The following is a 25,698-nucleotide window of genomic DNA, read 5'->3' on the forward strand; positions in this document are numbered from 1 at the left end:
CATTTGGGCTGACAAGATCCTTCAAAAATTCATAGACTATTTACAAAAAAAAAAAATCTGAATGAGACCTGAGAAACCCTCTTTTGAATTATTAGTCAAGTTTGTTCAAAAGACTCCTGAAACATACAGGCTAAAGTTATTACTTCTAGTTGTTCCCCAGAGGTGGGAGGTATGACCCTATAACTGAGGATAACATGTAATTCAGACTCAGGGTCAAGAGAACCCTGAGCTAATATTTCAATATTTCCACTGTGAGGACTATGTTTCATGGTACTAGAAGGTCCCATCTAAGCTTCAAAAGGAGGAAAGCAACTGACAGCCCCACCCAGCTATGACACCTAGGAACCACAGTAACCAGCATGGTACAATAACTTTAAGAGTACAGTAGTGATATGAGTATACCTCAGTAGTATCAAAAGCTCCTAATTGGACTTAAAGTCTGCTAAACAAGATGGAAATCATACCTAGTACTGAAAACCTAGCCAACTACCAAGGGCTAGTGAAGTTATAGATCTGAGAGGAGAACTTACAGCCACCACGTTACTAACATAAAATAACCCTTAGCTAAATTCTAAATATTGATCTTGACACTCAGAGATAAGTTTAGTCCTCACCCCTTACAAAGAAATATCTCTCTCAACAGATGGAGATAATTATAGAAAAACCACAAGCAGTAGAAAAAATATAGAACTGTGGAGCCCAGCCCAAATGATAAACCTACAACTCCTGAACCTAAAACTCAGAAACCATTGCAGAAGAGAAAAGTTATAGAAATGGAGTCTTCTGAGAGTCTGTATGTCCTAGGAAACTCATAAAAAACACTCATAATGTCGCAACAACAGACTGCCTCAACATGAGCTGTACAAGGCTACATTAATAGGCAAACAAAAGTAGTGAGGCGAAAAGCCATGAGGTGAAAAGCCACGAGGGCTGATTCTACACAAGCAACTAGGGATTACTAATGAATACTGAGTGGGAAGGACAATATTCTTGAAGGAAGAACATAGCAATTCTTTATCTGAAAATAATCATCATCCCTACAATCATATACATACAAATAACATTACACAGACTGAACTGTCTGTATTTATTATTTAGGAACACACACATACACACACGCATACACTAATTAATGACAATGAAGAAAAAACAAGTCATGAATTTGAAAGGTCAAAAAGGCTTATAGAGGAGTCTTGAGGGAAGAAAAGAAAGGAGAAATTTGTGTCATCATATTATAATCTCGGAAATTGAAAGGATAATTTAAAAATAAAATACTAATCCCTTTGATATTATGTTTATTTAGGAAAATAATGGTAGTAGTTTATGCCCTAGGTATTATGATCTGTCTAGTCATAGGTTCTTGCCCTCTAATGGTGACAGGTATAAAATTCTTCTCATACAAAATGACGTAAACTCAATCAGAAAATGACTGGTTACTATGATGTTCATGTAACAGTTGCACCAGTGGGCTGATCTTGTCAGTCAGTGATTATGGTACTTTGCAGGATTCACAGCTGTTTAATATTGATGATTAATTGTCTTATTAGGTAGCATGTATAGCACCTTCTAGAACTATAAGTAAGAGTATGGGATGCTTTATCCTAAAGGGGACATCTATATCACACCCCTTCTCCAAAGAATCATGGATTATGGCGGAAAACAACATATATATGAAACTTTCTTTTGGACACAGCAGAGCAATTGCACACATGAGCCTACAGCAGCTTTAAAAGCAGGGACAAGACCTGTGCAAGCTCAAGCTAGACCAAATCTCAGCATGGAGAGAAGAGACAGGTACAAAGTCCCATCCCTAGCTGAAGAGCTAGCTATTGACAACAGACTGGTGCTGGGAGAGAATTTCTGTTTTGTCCAGGAGTGTCATCCCTGGAGGGTTAAGCACACTTCATTGGAGAGATATATATCTAAGAACATATGAACATCACAAATCAGACTTGATGAGTATAAAAATAAAGTAAGAGAGAAATGAAATAAAAAAATCAAAGTTGTGTGAGTAGGGCAGCACAGTGATCTAGGTAGGCTGAGAGAGGGCATGCATGTGTTCAAAATACATTGGATGACATTTTCAAAGGGGAAATAAAAATGTTTATAACATCAGAAACTACTTCCATGCCTGGCTTTTCCTATTCTCAGGAGATTCATATTCTCTCTCTCTCGCTCTCTCTCTCTCGCTCTCTCTCTCTCTCTCTCTCTCTCTCTCTCTCTCTCTTTCAAGCGCGCGCGCATGCACGCTCGCTCTTGCTCTCTTATCCCTCCCTCCATCCATCTCACTTTCTCATTTCTCTCTCTTGCAACAATACATCATATTTTGTTTTATTTTTAATCCTGACTACACTCAATGACTCAGTTCTTTTTAAGCTATATCCCATCTAGGTTTATATTAAATATTGAATGCCAAGAAAAGCACAGATGTGTTTCTCAATAGCTATTTGATAATCATACAGTGGAAAATACAGGAGATTTCATTTTGCAGGAAAAAATATCTAAATCTTCACTCAAGTCTATAGAAACTCAGTTTCCTAGAAATATGTTTTTGCCATGCTTTAATTCTTAAACATGCCATCTCTGCAAAATCTTTTGATTTTGACTTAGTCCCTTAATTTGGGACACATCAAGCTTTTCTCTATAATTGATGATGCCATGGATTGGATACTTTTCTGCAAGTAGCACAGCATGCTTTTCTCAATTTCTCTCCAGTGGTACCTGCCCCCCCCCCCCCAGCTTCTTGCTGCTATTGCTGTTAATACCACCTGCAGCTGTACCACAGGGTTCCAAATCCCCCTACTTCCTCCATGTATCTGAACTCTGCAACAAGGAAAGAAGCTTTGTTTTGATCAATACTCAATGACTACTTCTGAAACTCAGCAGGTACATTTATTAAATAAAGTTTTCATAACCAGAATGAGAAACTGCATTGCACGATGGTAGTCATGCTAATTAAATTAAATAACCTTTAAATATATATGTAAGAGTTTGGAATATTTCCTTGGTACAGTCCCAGAAAATAAATTACTTCTTCTCAGAAATGTATTTACTAACATGAATCAGTTAAAATACGTTTCTCTGATAAATCCAACCCCCATTTTAGTTATGCAATAAAATTATGACGCTGTCCATAATCTTATAGTAAAGTGTTTGAGTTTCCTAATCTGGTCTATGTTTGAGTATTTATCCGCTCACAAGTATGTATACTTTTTATTACATAACTGACACAATTATGCAATGCTTATTTTCTGTTAGTCTAAATATGTACTGAGACTTCATTATGATAGTACACATACTACCCTTGTTGGAGCTTGGTCCTTTGATCTTCATTCATCGTGACCACTCTAGACTTTTGACTAGATACATTTCTTAATGTTTTTCAAATGCATATAGATTTCTTTTCTTTTGGCCTATTTATAAATAAGAATAAATAATTTTTGACATGTTAATGATTTACTCTGAAGTAAAAACTTGAAATGGTGATATTACAAAAGGAAAAAGAAAAAATGGAAGAAATAAAATATTGTAGTTGGCTTTGCAGTAGTAGTTGTGGCTAGATTTCTCAAAGAGATAGACGGGAAAATAAAAATCATGGATGGCATATGATTATTTCTGGGTACTTTAAAGAAACTGTCATTGATAAAGCTTTACACAGTGGCCATGAAATAATGTAGGGCCATTGTTAGAGCTCAACCAAAGAAATCAGGATGAGAACTAAATATGTAGCTTAGTAGAATGCATGTGTGAACCAAAACCTCCAGCCATGACTTTAATCAACTAGAATAACCTCTAGCTCCTCTCTAAATATCTGTCATCACATCCATAAAGTCTCAGCAACATAACTGCCTAAACATGAGCTAAACAAGGACCATCACAATAGACATGCCAAAGTGGAGAGGGAAATCCATGAGGCCTCAACCATACATAAAGAAATACAGGCCACTAAGGAATGCTGTCAACAGGAGAAATAGTCCTCTCCAAGAAAGAATATACCAATTGTTTATTCAATACCAAATGGTCAGTCATGTAAACATAAATACAATAACATAATTCAGAAAGAATGGGTTATATTTAGGAATGAATATATACATATATATATTATGTAATATGTACCATATATATATGAATATATATATATATATATTCATACATGCATGAAATGACAAGTAGTATAAAATAGGCCACATATTAGAAAGAGAGCTAGCAGTGGCACATGGTAGTGATTAGAGCAAAGAAAAGGAAGGAAGAAATAATATAATTGTAGTATAATCTCAAAAAACAATAAAAAAACATTAAAAATAAAACAAAACTACATCAAGCACAAAAAATGAAATAAGCGATGTCACTCAGCTGAGAAACCAGGAGAGTCTACACATAATTTACTGGATCCTATTAACTAGAGTACTAAAGTATCCAGGATGATGACAGCAAAATTAGTAAACAGAATGACAATGAGACTGGTAATAACAAGAGACCAATATTAACTGTCAGTTATAAGAGATAAAGATCAGAATCAGAGCTGCTGGCTATTTTGGCAGGGATTATGGATAAATGCTTTAGAAGTTAAGATAATGAATATGTACATAAAAGTCAGTATGAGTCTTCTGACAGGACATCACAGGGAGGACTGGTAGAAAAGAATCCCTAAGATTTCCTTTTGAACAAGAGAGATGTTATAAAAAAAAAAGTGACTGAATATTTTCACCCTGACAATGAATTTGCAAGGAAAAACTAAATGACTGTTTTGTGTGTGTGTGTGTGTGTGTGTTTGTATGAGTGTGTGTATGTGCATGTGTGCATCTGTGTTTGTATGTGTACATAAAACTACAGATGAGAGTTATAATCCCAGAGGTAGTCCCAGGGTGCTCCTAAGGGCTTTGTGTGAATCAGATGCAGTGTGTGCCAGAAAGAGAGCATTCAACTTATTGTCCAATTAGATAAGCAGCAATAAAACAAAAAGACATTGGTCCCAATGATCCCCAAACAGATATTGTCACAATCTCTAAACATCTCAGAGAATGGCGATTAGTAATGTTGCCAAATGTTTGCTATTTCTGCTGAGGAAAGAAACAAACAGAGAGACAAAAATAATATAGAACATGTGTCCCCAAAGAAAACCGAAATAATTCAGAAGAAAAAAAATCAAGAAGAAAATTTAAAAGTATTCCTATTGGTATGCTCAGAGAATCTTAAGACATTCTTGCATCCTTATTAAACTATAATTATGTGATGAAGAGATGAAATGATTCACAAAACAGAAGACCTTAGCTATTACAAATGGTTGATATATTTTAAAAAATAACTAAAAATATAGGTAACAACTTAGAAAACAGATGTGGAATAAAAACGTAGAACATGGAATGAAAAATATAGCTGAAAAAAAGAATAAAAATAAAGCAATAAAGCGAAGTAGAGAGTCAGCTCAAAATTCAAACTGAGTGGGAAACAAAATGCCTAAAGGGATAGGGAAGAACAAACAGCCAAGAAAAAGCTGAGGGCCAGAAACCAAGGAAAGAGAATTAGAAATGAGAACACTGTCTCTAAACCAACCTTGTCACAAAGTATAAACAAGTCTTCAAGAGTCAGCTGAGAAAATGGGACACTAAGCTGTATGTGGAGTCCAGGATCTCAAATGTGATGCTTGGGGCCTGACCAAATCCACTTATCGTAGGCCATGGTGCTTTGCACTGAGACACTTAAGACACTTAAGGAAAAATGCTTTAGAAGTTAGAGAATGAATATGTATTGAAGAGTCACTATGACAGGCCAGCACAGGGAGGACTGTTCAAAAAAGATTCCCTAGGATTTCCTTTTGAACAAGAGCCGTGAATTAAAAACTGAATAAATAGGCATCATAATCTGGAGATAACAGAACAGGGAGAAAAGTTGATGAAAATACAGGAACGTAAAACATCAGACATCATAAGAGCAGGACTTCATCTAACCACACAGTGTATTGAGCTTGCTTACAGGAACACACATGTGGTGTTACTTATAGAAACATGTTACTTATAGAAACTCAGAGACAATTGCCTCACTAGAGAGCCAGTCCCAGTTATTTGACAATTCATGAAAGCTGTATCTATGTGATTTCCTGCCCAATTTTCAGTGACCTCCACCAAAAATCTCCTTTCTCTATCAATTAATCACAATGTTTGCATCCTGGGTAAGTGGCCTTGTAAATATCCAATTTCCTGGGCTTCCCGAGGCTGGTACATTTTATGAGCTTCTAGAAGGTTATGAGTCTCCTTTATTCCTTACTTCAGAAGAGGACATTTCAATTAGTTAGAAACAGCTATAAAACACCAGGAACAATCTGTATTCCTCCATGCTCCTATAATCATGTAGGTAATGGCAGGCATGGGTCTAAGTAAACAAATATAATTTCCTCATTTTACCTGGGATTTTCTTAATATAATGGTGAATACTCTTCCCATCCGTTCCTCCTCCCAGTTCTGATAAGCTTTACTTATTGATAGTTCATACTGTTATTTTATGCTTTAATCTACTTATATCAAGCCATGTTTTCCAGATATTTTTGTACCTGTATACTTTACTTCATCCTTCAGTTTTTAGGACAATTAATGCAGACCTTAAAAAATTAGGGTTTTTTTGTTTTTGTTTTTGTTTTTTTTTTTTGTCTTATATTAGGAAACTCCTTTTTGTTCACAATACACTGAACTTTCTCTTGCTTATGTTTTTATATGAGGGAAAGACAAAAAGAAAGGTAGGGAGGTAATTGCCAATTTATGAATGCGCCAGCAGTATTTAATTGCTTTAATGAAAGATTTCCATTTAAATTACCAGTCTCTGGGGTAGAAGTGTGGCTCAGGGGCATCGCATGTGCTTAGCATGTGTGAACTGCCCCTGGCTTAGTTAGGTTCAGGATCTTGAGTTGTATTTACTTGGAATCCTATTCATCACTCTGGAAGGCTTTACTAACTGGTCCACTGTGCTTCCTAACTCTTAAGGAATTTGGTGGACCTAGAAGTCAAGCTGCAATTTTTAAAAGTTCTTTCATTGCATTAACATGTCACAACCATGACACTATCTCCTGCTATATAACTTTACCAGGGGTACAGTGAGCTAACCTGATAATAATATTAATAATAATAATAAGTGACAATAGCACTTGCAGGAACAGTGGTGGCGAGACAACTGGAAAGTTTCAAAGAGCATCCTGGGGCATCTGTGTCAGGAAGCGGAGGCCGTAGGCTCGAATCTCGTGAAGGTCAAAGATGATGCACCTGTGTTCCAGTCACTGGAGAAGTTACAGGGAGCTAAGGCCTGATGACCTAGGACTGGTTCTGATACTCTGAGCACACAGCTGTACCTGCATTACTAGACCCTCAAACTCTCAATACCCAGAGCCTGAGAGCTGTAGCCTTAGACAGACTAAGCTTTGGACCTGCTCATGATTTCCATCTGGGTGGAAGCAAAGGACCCTACCCAGGAAACTGAAAAGTACACAGGTAATCAGAAGAGTCAACCCACCCTACTCCTGCCCCTTATATCAAATGAAGCCTTGGGTTCTATAGAAGTCTGGATTCCTCCTCTTTTTTCCTTTCCTTTACTCAGTCTCTGCATTCCACCTCCACAGGTCAGCTACATATAAAAAACTACTGACAGCCTCCTGTAGAAATCAAACAAATAAGATAGCCTTCGAATCGCCCTAATCTACAGTTTCTTTACTTGCTTCATTCCTTGCAGACAAACAATAGACAAAAAAAGACTATATTTAATGATAGTAGACAGAAATACAAAGAATAGGTGTCGGGAGAAAGAAAACGGAAGAGTGAAAAGATGTGACATAAAAACTCTTCTACTGTGCAACAGATAAAGACATCTCTAAACTTTAAAAACAGTTTAAAGTGATTCTTTTACAATGGTTTGTTTTAAATTTTATTGGCAGGTGACAAAAAATAAAAACTTCAAGGACAAATATTCTCAAAGCCCATGTGAAGAGAAGTTATTCACAGGTCAGGGGCAGCCTTCCATGAAAAATGGCTCATCGCTACAGCTTGCTCCTGCCGCTTTGATCAGAAATGTTCCCTGTGGATAAATAAAACAAAAGATATATAAATATATATAGTGATAGGAAATCATTATGATATATATATTTATATATTATCACCAAATATGTCAAAATAAAATATATATTTACAAATTTGTTCCACATTTTATTTCAAAATTCCCCTGGGTCTTTAAGACTTTCTAAATTATTTCATGATTTGTTTTCATAAGATACTGCTTGGTTATATAATCCTAAACTAAACTAAATCTTGTTGCACTTGCAAATGACATAAGTAGCTAGCAACCCAAGAGGTGGTTTTTTTTTTTTTTTGTACTGTTATGCTGTTGAACCTTGTGTGTGTATGATCATGTGTATTCAGACACATGTTGTAGACTACCCACACTGTATGGTGTTCCTCTTCAGTGATATACACCATGGGTTTGATACAATCTCTCCTTGGCCTGCAGCCTGTGAAACTAGTAAACTCTTATGAGACTTTTGGGGTTTTATGTATGTATCTATATTGTTGGCATTTTTACAAGAGTTCCAGAGACTGAAGTCAGGCACTTTGCTGGCTGTGCCCTTTTTAATTCTTAGTCAATACAGTCTGTTCAGTTTTCTCTGTAAGTAGGCCATTCTTATTGTCCCCCACCAGTGCGATCTTTCACTTTGTTTATACGGAATTTATAGATGGAGATAAGGAAAAAGGATTACCTGGAAGACATTCACCCAGCAGCTGTTGGAGAGCTGTGCCTTAGTTATAAGTAGTTATAAGTAGGACTTATAACTAAGGCACAGCCTGCTAAGGCACAGTCCTACTTATAACTAAGTCCTGCCTGCTTACTTAATGCTTAGTGCAAAACAATTTTGTATACAACACTTAAAAAATATAGGAGAAAGTACTGAATTTTAAATATTATTCTTGCTTTAAAGGTTATTGTTTGTATAAGTTAAAGGGATAGCTATGTAACTTAGCTGATAGAGTGTTTGACTAGCATGCACTCAGCCCTAGATTTAATCCCGAGTATTACATAAACCAGGACTGGGTGTCAGCCTGTAATCTCAGCACTTGGGAGGTAATGATAAGAGAACAGGAATTCAAGGTCCTTACCAGCTACAAATCAACTCTGAGACAAGCCTGGGCTACATAAGATTCTTTCTTGAAACATCTTAATTTAGGGTCAATGAGAGTTAAGACACTTGCTGCTAAGCCTGAACACCCAGGGTTGATCCCTGGAGTCTTAGAAAGTGGTTGGAAGAACAGACCCCTGAAAAGTTTCTCTGTACCCCACAAGCCCACTATAGGATGCAGGTGTCTACACACCCACACACAAACACAAGTCAAGATGAAATGTAACAGAAAGTAAAAATACCAAATGCTTCACAAATAAAGGTGACATGTGTTCGTATATGTTAGTTAGATTTCAGAATTACATCAGTGGAAACAAACCAAATGATACACAGAAACCAAAGCAAGTCAGTAAAAGCCTCTGTTCAGAATTCCACAGCATAATTTATATACTGAAGAATCTTAGCATCAAACACTGTATCTAGATTTAAAATTACCCTGTTGACACTGATACTTAACAAATAGAAAAACAACTATTTGCCCGATTATAAAGTATTTCCAAAGAGTGGATGATTACAGTAAACGGATGATAGGAAGCAGACATAAAATACGAAGAATTTGTCTTCATATGCATTATTGGAGATATGATTTGGACAATTCACATGTTCTGTGAGACTCACTTTTGTCTGGGGAATGGGAGCTCACGGGCATAACAACCTGTCACAGTCGCTGCAGCTATCACAGATGATCAATCATCAGAAAGTCCTCTATGTTTTTTTAGCTAATTTAATTAGCGACAGAGAGGTCATACTCTAACGTGCTTAACATCCATATTCGTTTGCATGCTCACTTAGATATAGGACAGAGAAGTCATTCACTAATCAGAAGGTTATTAGAAAATCTTGTTTATGATTCCAAAAAGGCAAATGTTAATCAGTCCATTAAAAATGTCACAAAGTGAGAAGTGCAACACAATTTCCTTCTGATCTCAGGATGTGGAGAATAAAAAGGGAATGCTGGAAAAAGGGAATGTGGAGAATAAAAAGGGAATAGCTCCATGCCCAGAAGTAATAATGAAAATTAAACTCACAAATGTCTGCTGGCTGCATTTTATCTGTATGTATATAAATACATAAAAATATACTTATTAGATTGAATATATACTTATTAAGATACAATCAAAGTAAAACATAAACTCAAGTTGTAGTCTATGATCTGAATATGAAAGCTACGTCCCCTATGCTTAGTTGCTAGTGATGTTTGAGAAGAGAAACCTGTGAGGTGAGCGTGGGTCACTGCTTTCATGACCTTTAACGGTACTCCTTGAGCAACTCCAAACCCTGTCTAAACTTTTTTGCTTCCTGTGCGATATGAAGTGGAAGGTCTCAGTGTCTTGCTCCTGATGGCTTCTTGTTCTGCCTCACCAAGAGCCTAAATACAGAGACAACTCACCAGGAGCAGAGTTCTTTAAAATCTGATGCCCAAATGCATCCTTCCTGCTCCATGCAACCTCACCCCCAGCCCTTTTAAACTTTAACTAAAAAGACTTTAGAGTTAACTGGGAGGTAGCACATCAAGGTCATCATGCTCTTGCCACCTCGATCAGTTCTCAATAGCGAATGCATTTAAAAACCAGGTCTGTATCATTTCCGTTTATATCATCATAAAAAACAAATGCTAAAAAAGAAAACCAATAAGGAGGCAAGTGGAGTTTTCAGAGCAAAGAAGCTCACATTTCACCTAACACATAAAATGCAGATGAAAGAGGCTTTGAGTGAAAGCGACCACCACTGCACCACACACCTGCGATCCAGGACAGCCCCAGAAGCTTCTAGACGATCACTCGGACGCATCTAGTTGTGCCTGCTGACTGAGAAGCATGTAGATCTTCTCTTTGATCCACTCTCGGCCGTGAGGCTTGTACGTCTGGGTGTCTTCGCTGAACACCAGGCAGCTGAGGTCTACCAGACAGTCGATAAACTCAAACAGCTGACTGATGCCATAGGTGATGTAGCGGCTGAAGGGGTTCAACCTCTTCAGTTGCTCTTCGTACATCTTACAGATGCCTTCCATGCATTCGTTCACGGACTCGAATTCGGCATAGGTGCGGCCTTCTGGCCGCTGCGTTGGCTGCAACAGCAACTTGATGGGAGTCATTGCAGCAGGAGCCTGTCTGCAGCCGAGCCCGATTGCAGCCCAGCTTGTCTGCAGCCCAGCCTAAACTGAACTGCGCATGCGCTCGGTGGCAACGCCTCTAACAGCAAGTCTCGCGAGAACTGGTGGAGCAGGTAGGCACATGTCCTGTTTCTGGAAGGTTCTCGGCTCCAGGCTCAAAGTTGGACACAGTGTCTCATTGTTAAGGGTTCCATATTCAGAAACAAACTGTGTGCTTCGAGTTCTTAAGAGACATCTCTATAAGGAAACACATTGGCTTAATATGCATGTTTTTAAAATAACCTTTGACCTAATTTGGTCAGAAGTTATTTAAAGGCATAGTTGCCAAATGAAAATAGATTAAAAAAAAAAAAGCCCTCATATGCACACTCGTCTTCTCCACCTGTATTAGCAACATGAATTAATTCAACCTTATTTGCAGTTCTCATTAACTTCATCTAATTGTTAATATTGTCTTATAAATATTTGCATGATTTCTCTTAAGACTGTACATGTACACCTCATTTCAAACTATGTGTTAATTCACTGTTCTACTGTGCAAAGAATATGAGGTTGTCTTTAATACAGGGTAAGTCTCAAATTTCACCCTTTTACTTTTTCTTGAAAATTTAATAGGAAGAATAAATTAGAAAACTCTCAAGTGATAACAAAAGAAAGCTATTTTTATGCTCTGTAGATTGGGAGAACATTACGTATTGTTAAACTGTTCCGTAAAGGAGGCGATATCTACTAACTACATCTATTGAAGGAATGTTTTAATTTACAATAAAATACAGAACCGGGGCAAATATGAATCTATCAATTAATATCACCTTAAAACCACTTTAAAAAGAGAGTGCCATCGTTTCAAACACATGTTTTTCTAAAATTGGCTGAAATGAATGCATAAGCACCATCAATGGGTCTTTTAACAAAGAGAAGCAGATCTTATTAGTGACAAATCATAGCAAGGAAAAGGGACAAAGAGATAGTGATGTTTTTATGCAGAGCTTTCATTTTTATAAGACAAGTAATTATATAAATGGATTTTTCAATACTTAAGTTAAACAGGTGTATATATGGAGAAGGTTTAAATATTTTTCTTATGAACGCTTAAGGTAAAAGTCACTTAAGGGAAATAGCTTGTTCTGACCATAGATCCTGGGTTCCAAGGGCTGAGTTGACCACTGATTCAAACTTGGCCAAGTTTTACATTCTCCTTCCGATATTCTGAATCAGAACTGAATGTATATTTCTTAATTCTATTGAGACTGAGGTCTGGCCCGAGGACTTCCAGCAGTATATCCAGTATGTGCTAATGAGGTTAACTTTGTTGTTGGCAGCAAACACCTTAGTCAGCTCCTCATTTCCTTTTGTCCAGTCTCCTTAGAGGAGTAAGAACAGTGGTGAGTTTGTGGGCTAAGGAGTTACAGAGTAACAGAAAGAAGAACAGCAGCGTGTACTTTACAATGTGTAGGCATATTAATAATCGTTCCTTAAGTAAGTTGAACAAGCCAAGCTGAGTTACTTTTCTTATCTCATTAGTCTTTAGTGTTTCTGCAGTTTATAAACTTAATTTTAATTATATTTTCTTATAAACTCTAATTGTAAGGAAAACTTAAAACTGATATATCTCCTTGATTCCATCCATCCCAATTTATTGTTTAATAATGTTAGGGTACAGTCTCCCCACAGGCACCTAATGCCATTATCTACTTTGTGTCACAGCCTGCATTAATCACTTCATTCTATGATTATCTACAAGACAAAGATTCACAGGCTGATATATATATGTGTGTGTGTGTGTGTGTGTGTGTGTGTGTGTGTGTGTGTGTAATTTTATGAATTTAAAAATTAGATTGTCAGTAAAATGATATTTTACATGAGAATATATAGTGGTTCTTTGAATTATAAAAACAAACTGAATAAAGTAAAAAGTGCATAATGTCAGAGGTAATAAATATTTATGAACCTGTTAGTGTTAGTTTATTATAACAAAAATTATGGGATAAAACACAAACTATATGAATGTATAAGAATTATAAGTATCCCTGTTGGCATGCTGACGAATATAATTAATATGAGATTTAATACTAAACCTAAACCTTCAAAATTATTAAAATATCTGAAATAATGACTTTGCTCATATGTATAGAATATTTCTTCATTTCAACAAAATTTTGTGTTTAATCAGTGAGTGATTAGCTGTTTTATATACTCAGTGATCAAAACTGAAATCTATTAAGTGCATTATCAAAGCTGTGAAAATAAGTGGCCAGGTATAAGTCTTGCCATCACTTTCCATGTTGCCTATACATAAACTGCTCAGAAAGAAGTCTTTAAATTATTTGAATTTAATTATAACACATAAAAGTAAATATTTTAATGCTTTTGAAGTTAATCTTACAGATATTCTCTTATACTCAAAATCCACCTTTATGTGTATCATTATTACTTAATTAAAATGCAATTACAGCATTTCCTCCCCACCCTCTCTTCCTTTAAAAGCAACCCATGTCCACTGTACATCTTTTCTAATTCCTTTTTTCCTTACGCATTATTGCTATATAAACATTTTCTCTCTTGTGTGTGTATGTGTTTGTGTGAGTGTGTGTTTGTGATTGTGTGTGTTTGTGTGTGTGCATATGTGTGTGGGGGGGTATGTGCAAACAAATAAAGAGTGTTGGGTCTATTTAGTGTCACTTTTCTATATTTAGGGGTTGATTAATTTTGGACCAGTTAACTATTGGGGGGGGTCATCTCTGTAGAAGATCTCCCTCTCTAAGTGGATTTTAATTCATCTTCATCATGGGTGGGTCCCATGTAATTTCCCTTTCCATGTTGACATGTCAACTGCTGTTGTCATTGTTCAGGTCTCATTTAAACAGCCATACTGTTGAGATTTCAAAATTTATCATCTCTGTCATATCTGGAAAACAAAGTATTACAAAAAATTTTTTTCTTTCCCATTTTATTTTGTGTGTGTGTGTGTGTGTGTGTGTAAGAGAGAAAGACACAGAGACAGAGACAGAGAGAAAGAAAGGCAGAGACAGAGAGACAGAGAAAAGCAGAGAGAGTGAGAGAGATTCAGAAACAGAAAAAGAGGAATAGGGAGAAAAAGAGAAAGAAAGAGAGAGACACACAGAGATAGAGCCGAACCGAGCCGAGCCGAGCAAAGCGAAGAGAGAAGAAAAAGGTTGTGTGCGTGTTCTTGTGTCCCATGGCAGACCTGTGGAAAACATACTATAACCTGCATGAGTTGCATCTCTAACAAAAGGTTCCAGGGATAGATCTTAGTTTGTTAGGCTTGGTGACAAGCGCTTTTGACCCAGAGAACTATTTAACAAGCAAAGAATTCTATTTCAAAAATTTTTACTATCTATTTACTTATTAAAATTCAATGACTAAGAATATTTCTTTTAATTTACTGAAAAATAAGTTTTGGTATAGTTTAAAATAATTTCTCTGGCAGTAAGTTACACAGCCATTGGCCAGTACCAGGATATTTAAGATCTTTAATAGTCTAAAAATATTTCAAGTAAAATAGCTATATGATTTGCATAAAATATATACATAGTCATAACGTTCAAGAAGTAATACAACAAGCATATTTGGACAAAATGGGTGTTACTGTAATGGTTTTATATTTTTCACACCATTTAACATTATTCAGTAAATTTAACATTATTCAGTAAATTTATACACCCCTGGAAAACGGATAAAGCACTGATATTATCAAATTAAAATAAGTTCTCAATTTTATATCTTCTTCACTCTAACCAGCACTCATGAAACTTCTAATGATGCTTGTCTGGAGATTAAAACCTCGAATTTATGGTGACCAATGTAGTACTCCTGTTATATTGCATGTACCGTAGTAATTGAACATGGTAACCAGGGAGTCAGTAGTCGAAGAAAGAGGCAAAGAGAAAGCAAAGTGAATCTGGGCTAAGCACCACAAATGCACAAAAAACCTCCAGAAACGTGTTCAGAGTTTTTGAAGGATTACGGCATGAATATTATCACAAACTCCAGATCAAGTTTAATTTCCTCTTCTCTGTCTCTAAATAACAACTTCATGAAGATAGACAAAAAACAAGAAAGAATTAGTAGGGTCTTAAGAAAAAAGTCTATCCAGAGATAAGGAAAAGCCCCAAACCTCTTGCAGTGGTGAGCACTTTCTTACTTGAGAGATGTTCAGTAGATGATCATGAGATTTTTCTCTTCGCATCTAGAAGAATCACAAAATAAACACACATATTTAAAGAGAAAATGTTCACTGTGACTTAACCTTATGAGAAATTATGCCATTCACAGACTAAATTAGGGAATAACTAGCAACCTAAGTTAGAAACCCTGAACCTATAAAAGGGGGGAAAAAGCCAGGTTTTGATATTCTTGTAATTCTATATCTCTGTCTCTTGGAGACTGAGATAGATTGACTCATGGGACTCTCTGTCCAGTCAAAGTAATATACTTAGTGAGCTCCATGTCAGTGAAAGACAGTGGTTTATGTAACAAGGTGCATGACCCTGAGGAGCAACATTCAAGACTGACCTCATGTAAGTGCATATCTGTGCATGTACACCTGCACACACATGCATATATATCCATGTGTCCCTGCACACAAGCATGCACCCTTATAAAAATATGCCCTCATACACACAAAATACTTAATATTCTTTTAAATATATAGGTGGTAATAAGAAGCATAATTAATTGAAAATTGAACCATAAAATGTTAATGCATATTAAAAATAAGGTTATGTGCTTTTATTTACACATAAATATTTTAAATATCTTGACAATGTCTGCTTTTGGAGAAGAAATGTAGAAAAATATCAAGGGCCTACTTTATGACAAATGCTTTATTGAGTTTATTTTTGCTAGTTGTATTTCTTTACACATTGATTCCATTAAGGGATTATTTTCTGCCTTACACAAATGAAAAAATAAACAAAGCTTGGAGCTAGAATTCTGAGCTATATAAAATTTATTTATATTTTTATATAAAAGTTACAAAAACAGATGGAGAGATTGCTCAGTGGTTACAATGAGAGGATGCATGTTCAATTCTGGTCACCCAAATGTTGCTCAAAATCATCTGTAATCCCAGCCTCAGGGAATATGACACCTTCATCTTGCCTCCTTGGCCATAACGCCCACATGCAACACACAGGTATACACAGGCAAAGTACCCACACACATTAAAAAAAAGATGAATAAACCTTCAAAATAAATTAAAAAGTAGGTAGCATGTGAAAATAAATTTGTTCTTGATTGTATTAAAATGTCTTTCATAAAAAAATGAAACTTACCATTGGTGGATGACTGAAATTTAAATTATGTATATATCTTTAAATATTAAAATATTAAAGCTGTAAGTTGTCTCTAAAATGTATATGACATATTGAGGCTTCTTTTGTGCCCTGGCAACAAGACCAGCCACCAATATATAAATATATGCTGTATAAATATAGATAGCCTTTCCATTACTCTATATTATTTTAGCTAAAAGTGATATATTAAGCATTTGGAATTTGAATTTCACAGGTGAAGGATCTAATCACCCATGCAGCTGTCAAATTCAGAGCAGCATATGAGAAGTGGGAGAGATGTACAAGTGTCAAGAAAAGAAACGTCCTTTTAAGTACCAAGATCTCACTGACAGATGGCTTGATAGCTTATTTTTTATAGTGTATGAATTCTCATAGTCTCCATAGCAAATGTATTTTAATAATGCCTCATATGACAAACTAATTTATTGATGTAATCAGAGGATAGAAAGTAGGCTTACAAAACATTAAGTGAGGAATGAAAAAGTATTCTTTATAATCACATATAATGTTGAAATTCAATAGTGTCAGGGAATTAAATTTATTTCCCTTTGGACAGTATAGGCATGCGATTTGTGTTAAAATGTAGATGGAAAAATTATAAGAATGTACAGAATTATTAGGAGAAAATCGAAAGAGCTCCCAGATGGGAACAAGCCACAACATCGCTAACAGAAAATCTGGGTTAAAATCCACAGTTAAAATTAGTGGCTATGAGTCCACAAAGGCAAAAGTAGATTTGAAAACTACACAGAATCCAACATTTCCCTATAGGAGAAAAATTAGAATACGAGATGTAAGCATTCTTTCCTGCAAGAAGTGGAGCTAAATTTCTAGCATCAGTTGTAATGTCCTAGTAGTTTGCTCTCAAAAATATTGTAAGGAATGGGGAAGATCATCCTTCCCTAAGAAACCTTCAAAATAATTGTTAGCAAAGTGGAACCACTGACCACACCATCTATGTCTCATGGCTCACATGTGATGTCATTTCCCCAATCTGTTTCCTTTACGGAAAGGCTGAATATGATAGCATGCATTGGTGTTTTCTGTAGGACATCACATGGGTTCACCTACAGACAGTCAACACCATGTGCAACAAAGGTTCAGAAATTGTCCCAATGCAAACTATATCTGTCTTTCAGGTCAAGTAAACGTTGTGAAGTGGCTTAGATCAGACCTTGAAATGATAACAATACATACACACACACACACACACACACACACACACACACACACACACAAAATTCTGCTTAATTCTAGAACCAAGATTATGTCCCATTGATTACCACGTAAACAATATAGATTATTGTTTTAACCTAAAGAACAGTAATTAAGCACAGGAGGAGTAATATGAAGCTAAGAGAAAGTAAATCTTAATTCACATCCTGTATTATAAGGGTCTTATTCTGAGTCTTTAGATATGAGTGAATAAATCAGAAAAAAAAATTAGACCAAAAGACTACATGTCAAGAGAGAAAAGCATGCCAATCATTAGGAATACAAAGTGCACAGTTTAAAGCATTGTAAGAGAAACTACAGTGGGCACTCAGTTATGTGTTTCTTTTGCTCTTCTCCAATATCCAGAACCTCAACTCCTTCAAGAAGTAGCTGACCTTACCTCTGATATAACAATAATATTAATAATAATTAATAATAATAATAATTATTATTATTATTAAAATCATGGGAATCTGTATAGCAACAAACTTATCATGAAAGTGTAGAAGTTTCATAATGTGTGTTTATGACAAAGAGGCAGGAACCAGTGATATTTCAATGGTCCAATTTATAACACATTGTAATGTACAATGAGACAAAGTTGCATTTATTATTCTGCAATTCATACAATAAATATACAAGTATTCCTTTGCTTATATTGATGCAAATATATAAAAAAAAGTTGGAGATATATAAGTAGATAGATTGATAACATGATAGATAAAGATAGATGATGTATAGATGATAGACTAACTTATAGTAAGTAGATTACAGATACATACATACTTAGATTACTGATAAAACACACACTTTCTCTGTTTTGAAGTATTATAAGTAATTGACCTATAACACAAGTAGGTGGAAATGCCCCCAATTGTTAAGTATGGGGCTGTGCACTGTTACTTTCTTCCAGGAACTACCATGTGGAATGAGTTTTGGCATTGACCTGGGGTTATTATGGACAATGATATATTATGATAGCAATATATGTTCTCACTGTGAAGTGTCAATGATAACATTTGTCTCTGTAGTCTTCCTCTACAAAGTTACAACATTAATCAAAAGAAGGGAAAAAACAGCAGAAGAATGTAAACTCAAATGCATTCTACAAAACATCACAGCATTGCTTCTGAAACAGTGAAGGCTATAAAAATCAAGAAAACTCTGAGACTGTTGTTAGCAACAGAAATCTAATGACAACTGACAGCTATTTTTGATTTGTCCTGTACAAGGTCATGTAAGAGAATAGACAACAATAATAGTCTTTTAATATTATTTTTCTAATAAACACAAGCACACCATATTAATATAAGAAGCTACTGAGAAGAAACAATGTAACACTACATGATAAGTATCTTTTTTCTGACTGTTATATAAAATAAAAATTATTCCAGTTTATTTTTTAATTATTAAATTTGTTAGATAACAATATAATTGCTACCTACCTTTCTCTCTGTCTTTGTCTCTGTCTCTGTCTCTCTCTGTCTCTCTCTGTCTCTCTCTCTCTGTCTCTCTCACTGGATTGATTGCTCTCTCACTCTCTCGCTCTCTCTCTCCTCTCTCCTTCCTCCAAATTTTTCTCTATATCCTTCCCTGCACTCCTCCAAATTCATGGTCTTTTTGCATTACTTGTTATAGCTTGTATATATGCATATACAAATATGCATTCCTAAATATAACATTCTCAGTTTGAATAAAGTTATTTGTATATATTTTTTCTTTCAGGAAAGGCCATTTGGCACTGAGCAACCAATTGTCATGATCTTACTTAGGTAGACTGCTTTTTCTTTTATGAGTTTTTTATGGTTCTTTGTGTATGGCAGAGGCCTTGTGAAATTTTGCCACTCCATTCTAGCAGGGTCTTTGATCTCAAGTGATTTTGTGGCTTGTAAAATTTTTTATAACTCCTCTTCTACAACGTTCTGTGAGCCTTAGAGGCAAGAGGTGTTGCATAGATGTATTCACTGAGATTGAGCTACACAATTCTACATTAGGATAGGTTATATATTTCTGTACCACATACATGAAGCAATGTATGAGTTTTTTAAATTTCAGAGTCTACTCACCATGACACATATACTCCAAAAAGACCAGGCCTCCTAATCCTTACCAAGACAATTTCACAGATTGAAGACAATAAATTCAAATATACAACCCATGGAAAATGTTCTCATGTAAACAACCAAAGAAGCATAGAAAATAATCACTTTCTTATTTGTAAAATTAAGGGTGCCATAGAGCAACAAACAGAAAAGGAAGTGTACCACATAGAGAGGATATTAAATATAATCTTTTGTAAAGATGGGACAGGGAAATGGGTGTGAAATTACCAATAACCGAGTGAGTAATAGCTTAAATGAAGAGATGACTGGCCTGGTAGAAAATTAAAATGACCTCTCTCTGGGATCAGAGGGAAGATAGTCATGAGGAATAGACATGCAGGAAATATAAGTTAACCCCAAGATCTTGAAATAAATTTTCCTTACACACCTAAAAATAACCTTGAATATCTTATTATTTGTTTACACTTCTAGAGAACTGGGATTATAGCTATACCCTAGGACATATGTTTATATCTGATGCTGGGGATCAAACCCATGTCTTCCTGCATGCTAAGCAACCACACTATCTCATGGACCACATCACTAAACTTTTTATCAGCTGGTCACAAAAATAACATATTTGATGTTTGGATAAATACGTCCCTGTATACGTATTTAAAGATCTAAGATATAATCACCACTGTCATCCTCTAAAGTAGGAATAAGATTTAGTAGAGTGGTTTCAAGGTTTGCTGTTGCTGTTTTTTTGTTTTTATTTTTGTTTTGTGGACTGGGTTTTGAGCCTACCTATGATTAAGAACTTCAAGTAGACAATTCAGTTGCTAAGTATAATCACAACTTCAGACAGTGCTCTTAGAATGAAGATTGATACAGTACTGTCAAGAAGATAACACAGTTCAACCAGGAATCAACTTAGAGTTTCTAAAACTCAGTATTGAGGCAAACTCAATTAATGAATTGTCTGCATCATGCTGACCTTTGGTCACTCTGAGAGATGGTCTTGATGAACGAGCATTATCAGAGGGTCCCACCCACTGTGGGTAGTCGCTTCTCCACACAGGTAGTTCTGAACTGTACAATAAAAGTAAACTGAGTGTGAGTCAGTGAGCAATTCAAAAGTGAGGCTGAAATCAATGTTCCTCCTTGGGTTTTGCTTGATTACCTCCCATGATTCCCCTCAGTAATGAATTTTGACCTTGAAATTAAAGTCAAATGCGTTCTTTCCTCAAGTTGCTTTTCCTTAGAGTGTTTATTACAGCTACAGAAAGCACACTAGAACAGGTACTTCTCATGCTGTTATGAGTTCTTTTACATATATGTATATATATATATATATATATGAATATAAATATCATATTGTATATTTACATATTAACATAGAAAAAAGATTTATTTTGGCCTATAGTTAGAGACATAATCAGTAATGAGAGTAATACAGAATCAGGCAATCCCAGTGGAGTGTTTGAGGCAGCTGTACAGCGCATCCACCGTGAAGAAGCAGACCAGGATGAATACTGCTGCTCATCCCACTTTATCTTTTCTATACAGTCTAAAATCTCAAGACAAGGTATAGTGTATGTGTCACCCCATCTCAATTAGTAAGTCAAGAAAATTCTCTCCAAGCCTGTCCAGAAATGTAATGACCAGATGATCCTAGACCGCAATACCTCGAAAACTGATATTAGCCATTACACTTAAGGTTTTAGTTACCTAAATCAACAATAACCCCAAAATATAAGATGGAAGAAAAATTCAGAAATAAAAACAAATTTGTATATTTTATTTTGCACTCCTGTAGGAGACTGACAGTAGTCAAGACAATCTTAGTTTTTATGCTTGGACAGGAATCATCTCTTTACATGGTAGATAGCCACTCAATGTTAATTGTTACCTTCTTGGTGACCAGCTCCATTATATGATGACTAGTATAGTATTCCCACCCTGCTCAAAAACAAGTTTTGCATGTTCCTTACTAGGCCAGGAATGGGTTTGAATGTCAACAGAATTTCTATAAAAGGAAATAAAATAAAAGCCATTAACTTACAGAGATACTGATTTATTCCAGGCGACTAGAGAGAAGCAATGTTTATAGTAAAAGTGAGAGTGAGCACCTAAGAAGCAGTAGAGATTTCTCAGTAGAGAGGTAGCTGATGGAATGCATATGCAAGCTAACATACCTGATATTGAAATGTGTAAGCCACAGGAGAAATGTAGGCAATGTTCCTGTCAATGAATTATTTATTTTAGAAATTTCAGTGAATCTATAAATTCAAAAGACAACACAAAGAGGAGAAAAAGAAACTGCTTTAAGGTACACTGGAAATGTAAAAATGGCTTGTCAAATGGATGAAGGAATACGTTGCATCTGAGGAATAAAATATCTTAAGCAGTGTTCTAAAATGTCAAGGAAACAGTCATTTACAATAGAGACAATGGATGTGTTAGAGAGGTGTATAATACTGCAGACATTCAGTGTGTTCGCAACTATGAATTTGAAGGAATTAATAAGGATTAATAAGGATTAATATATATATGTATTAATAAGGATTAATAAGGATTAATATATATATATATATATATATATATATATATATATATGTAATTCTCCAGAATTAGTTAAAAGTACATGATATGTTTTAACTAATAGGTGGGTTGTAAGAGAATTATTATAACCATGCACATGAAATTATACTTAATAGAGTGTCTGTAATGCAAAAGATCTTTAAAGAAGTAAAATGATTTTCAAACTGACAACCTAGGCACAGAGCTCAATAATAAGCACTTGGATGATTTATATTTTTGGAACTAAGTATAAACTTAAGCCAAAGTAGGTGTTTCATCTGTAGCTGTAAAAGAGTACGGGATATGGAAAGATCTAGGAAAAAGGTGAGTGAAGATTCACTTGCGAGATCACTTTTCCTAAGCTGCCAACAGTTTGCCACTTAAACAAGAAATAATCTTGTGACATTGTTATCATGACTGTGTTCCCTGCCTCAATCCAAAAAGCATCACTGACCATTTCATAAGAGCTGTGTGGTTCTTCCTTACATGGTCAAACTGGAGAAGAGCCCAATGGCCAGGGTTCCAGGATAGAGCAGTGAAACATGCAATAGCCTATCCATTTATCCATATTTTTAAAAATTCATAGTTTTGAGAATTCCTTTTACATGACTATCTTTTAGTCTATATTTTTACATAAACAAAAATATGTAATAATTTGCCCATATTAAGAAGGATACTGACACGCCTCCATTTTTTTCAGGCATAATCACATACTAAATTGCCTATGGGATGAGAATTTTATTAAAGGAATGAGTGTACTGAATCCTTCTGTCAATGTAGAATGATCAAATCTTGGCATTAATGACTCCTGTGAATGCATTAAATCACCTCATTAGAGCTTTATTACAACAAAAAGTAAAACCAATGGTTGAAAATGAGAATAAAAAGATATGTATGTAGATAGAACTACTAATCAAAATTATTCAGAATTTGTTAAAGGTGGAAATGCAGAAGAACTTAAAGTGAGTGAATATTTCAATGAGCACACAAATGAAAATGAAGAGGAAAGCACATTCTATATCAACCATGAAAAATAAAGTTTATATGCACTTAAATACATTTTGGTTCTTTTGCAATTTTTTCTACTTTTGAACTGCCTTTGCTATTTTTAAAATTAAAATTCTTAATTTAATTTATTGATAAATGGCCTTTTTTAAAAAAACAAACTTTCTCACTACGAAACAAAAATAAAATATAAATGTTTTTCCTTATTTTAGCTCTCACACTAAAGGAAATAAACAGAATTTGGGTAACATGTTAATACACAACCCACTTAAATAGTTCATGTACATGATATGTTTTAACTAACAGATTATAAATAGTCTATTTAAAGATTAAAAACTGTGTTATTTGTAACATGAAACTTTACCTCTATCCTTGTGATGGTTAATCTTGTCAGCTTGATGAGGTTTGATGTCATCTAGGAGACACACCTCTGCCTTGACCCTTGAGAGTGCTTAAATAGTGGGTTTAAACTTATTTTGAATGTAGGCTGCACCTTTCTATGAGATTGAGCATAACTATTAATCTCTACTTCCTAACTGTGCACACAGTATTAACCATTGCTTCATGCTCACAGCAGTAGTGCCTTTCTGTCCTGAATTTCTGTACCAATTATGAGCCCAAATAAGCCTTTCTTTCCTTGAGATATTGTTGTTATGCAGTATAGAAAATAATTAATATAATGACTACCATTGTAGCATTTTTAAACAGACCTAGAAAGCCTTCTCCATGAGCATTTATGAAAAAAAAAAAAAAAAAGAGGATTGTTTCCATATTAGAAGTGTCCACCTGACATCTCTTCCCACAAAGGTTTTCCTCATTTTATATCAACTGTGCCAAGGATTTATTTCTTTGCACAAGGTAACACTTGACTGACTCAGAACCACTATGGAATCTAAGTCTGAATTTGATCACAAAACAAGAGTGTAAAAATATTTTTAGGTTTTCCACAACATACCAGGTTTTTTAGCATAAGTATCTATTCTAGATGGGGAAGGTGACTTAACTTCAAATTCCTGAAGATTCCCCCTAGTCCTTTAAGAACAATGTTTCCCTTCCCAATTTTGGATATGTCCACATCTTACTCTCAAACCTGGGTTTCTGGGAAAATGCTTTTAGGTTTGGGTTTCAATGTACCATCTTCAAGGAAACCCATTATGACACCACTTTGCCTGTTAGGGATGCCAGAATTTGACATCTACATGCACAGCAGTGTCCTCCCTGGTGCCTGTGAAAGCCCTTTTGCTTCCCCATGCAGAGTCAACAGTTCCATTTCCAGAACCTGATCATTTTCAGTCTATTTTAGAGGAATCAAGACTGTACTACTGCTCTCTACTTCCTTAATATCCCCAAATCTTCCTGAAAATTAACCCTGCAATAATTTCTCCTCTGAAATCTGGAGACTTCTTCACGCTGTATCAATTCTAGAAGCCAAATATCTCTCTGGATTTATAATTCCAAAAGTCTACTTGGATTTCCGTGAGTTCCTTTCTTTCCTACCATTGGATAACTGCTTCTCTAGAAGTAAAGCATTTCCTGCTAATTGTAGGATAGAAATTCATAAGGGTCCTGAGGCTGAAATTAACAATGGAAATGTACAAAGATCAAGATTTCCCTTAAACTTACAGGACTCGTTAGGATTCTCTATAAGTTCACAATTGCTAGCCTGTTAAATTAATAACTCTGTCTGGGGGTCCACTATCAGTTTCAAGTCATGTACTTTGTCTTCCAGCCTGTTGATGTAGTTAGAGATAAGCTTTAACATGATGAGCAGGAATAAAAGTATTCCCAGGACAAGGAGGGCTATCCTGATCAAGCTATATATGCCATTTCTGAGGTTTGACTGGCAAGTCAAGGACAGGTAAGATTCTGCACAGAGTCTTACCAACCTAAGACAGAAGTGCATTGCTTTTGATAATCCATATTCCAGATGGGTAAGGAAGACATTCTTGTCAGATGACCTAAGACAGCCTCAGTCTTGTTAATGAAAGAAAAAAGGGGAGAGCCTTTAAGGCTGCTTGGCATGAAGCTGACATAAGCCAAGGACAAGGAAATGGGCTGCTTGCCAGGAATATGACATTGGACAAGGAAAAGGAAGTCAGCTTCAGGCAGGAATCTGACATTAGACTAGAACAAAGAAGTAATTTTAGGCAGGAATCTAAATCTTAGGCTACAACAAAAAGTAATCTCAGGCAGGAATCTAAATATTAGGCTAGAACAAAGAAGCGATTTCAGACAGGGATCTAAATTTTAGCTCGAACAAGGAAGTAGGCTTCA

General features: G+C 35.5%; 1 pseudogene across 1 annotated transcript; it reads right to left on the bottom strand.

Annotated features, from left to right (window-relative positions):
* Positions 1-7,891: 7,891 nt before the first annotated feature.
* Positions 7,892-11,303, bottom strand: LOC117707922 (enhancer of rudimentary homolog pseudogene; annotated as a pseudogene). Its single transcript, XR_013109612.1, has 2 exons — positions 10,890-11,303; positions 7,892-8,055 (listed from the first exon to the last, which is right to left on the bottom strand). The product of XR_013109612.1 is annotated as an enhancer of rudimentary homolog pseudogene (transcript).
* Positions 11,304-25,698: the final 14,395 nt, after the last annotated feature.

The sequence above is a fragment of the Arvicanthis niloticus genome, chromosome 4, assembly GCF_011762505.2.
Source record: "Arvicanthis niloticus isolate mArvNil1 chromosome 4, mArvNil1.pat.X, whole genome shotgun sequence".
NCBI classification, from domain to species: Eukaryota; Metazoa; Chordata; class Mammalia; order Rodentia; family Muridae; genus Arvicanthis; species Arvicanthis niloticus.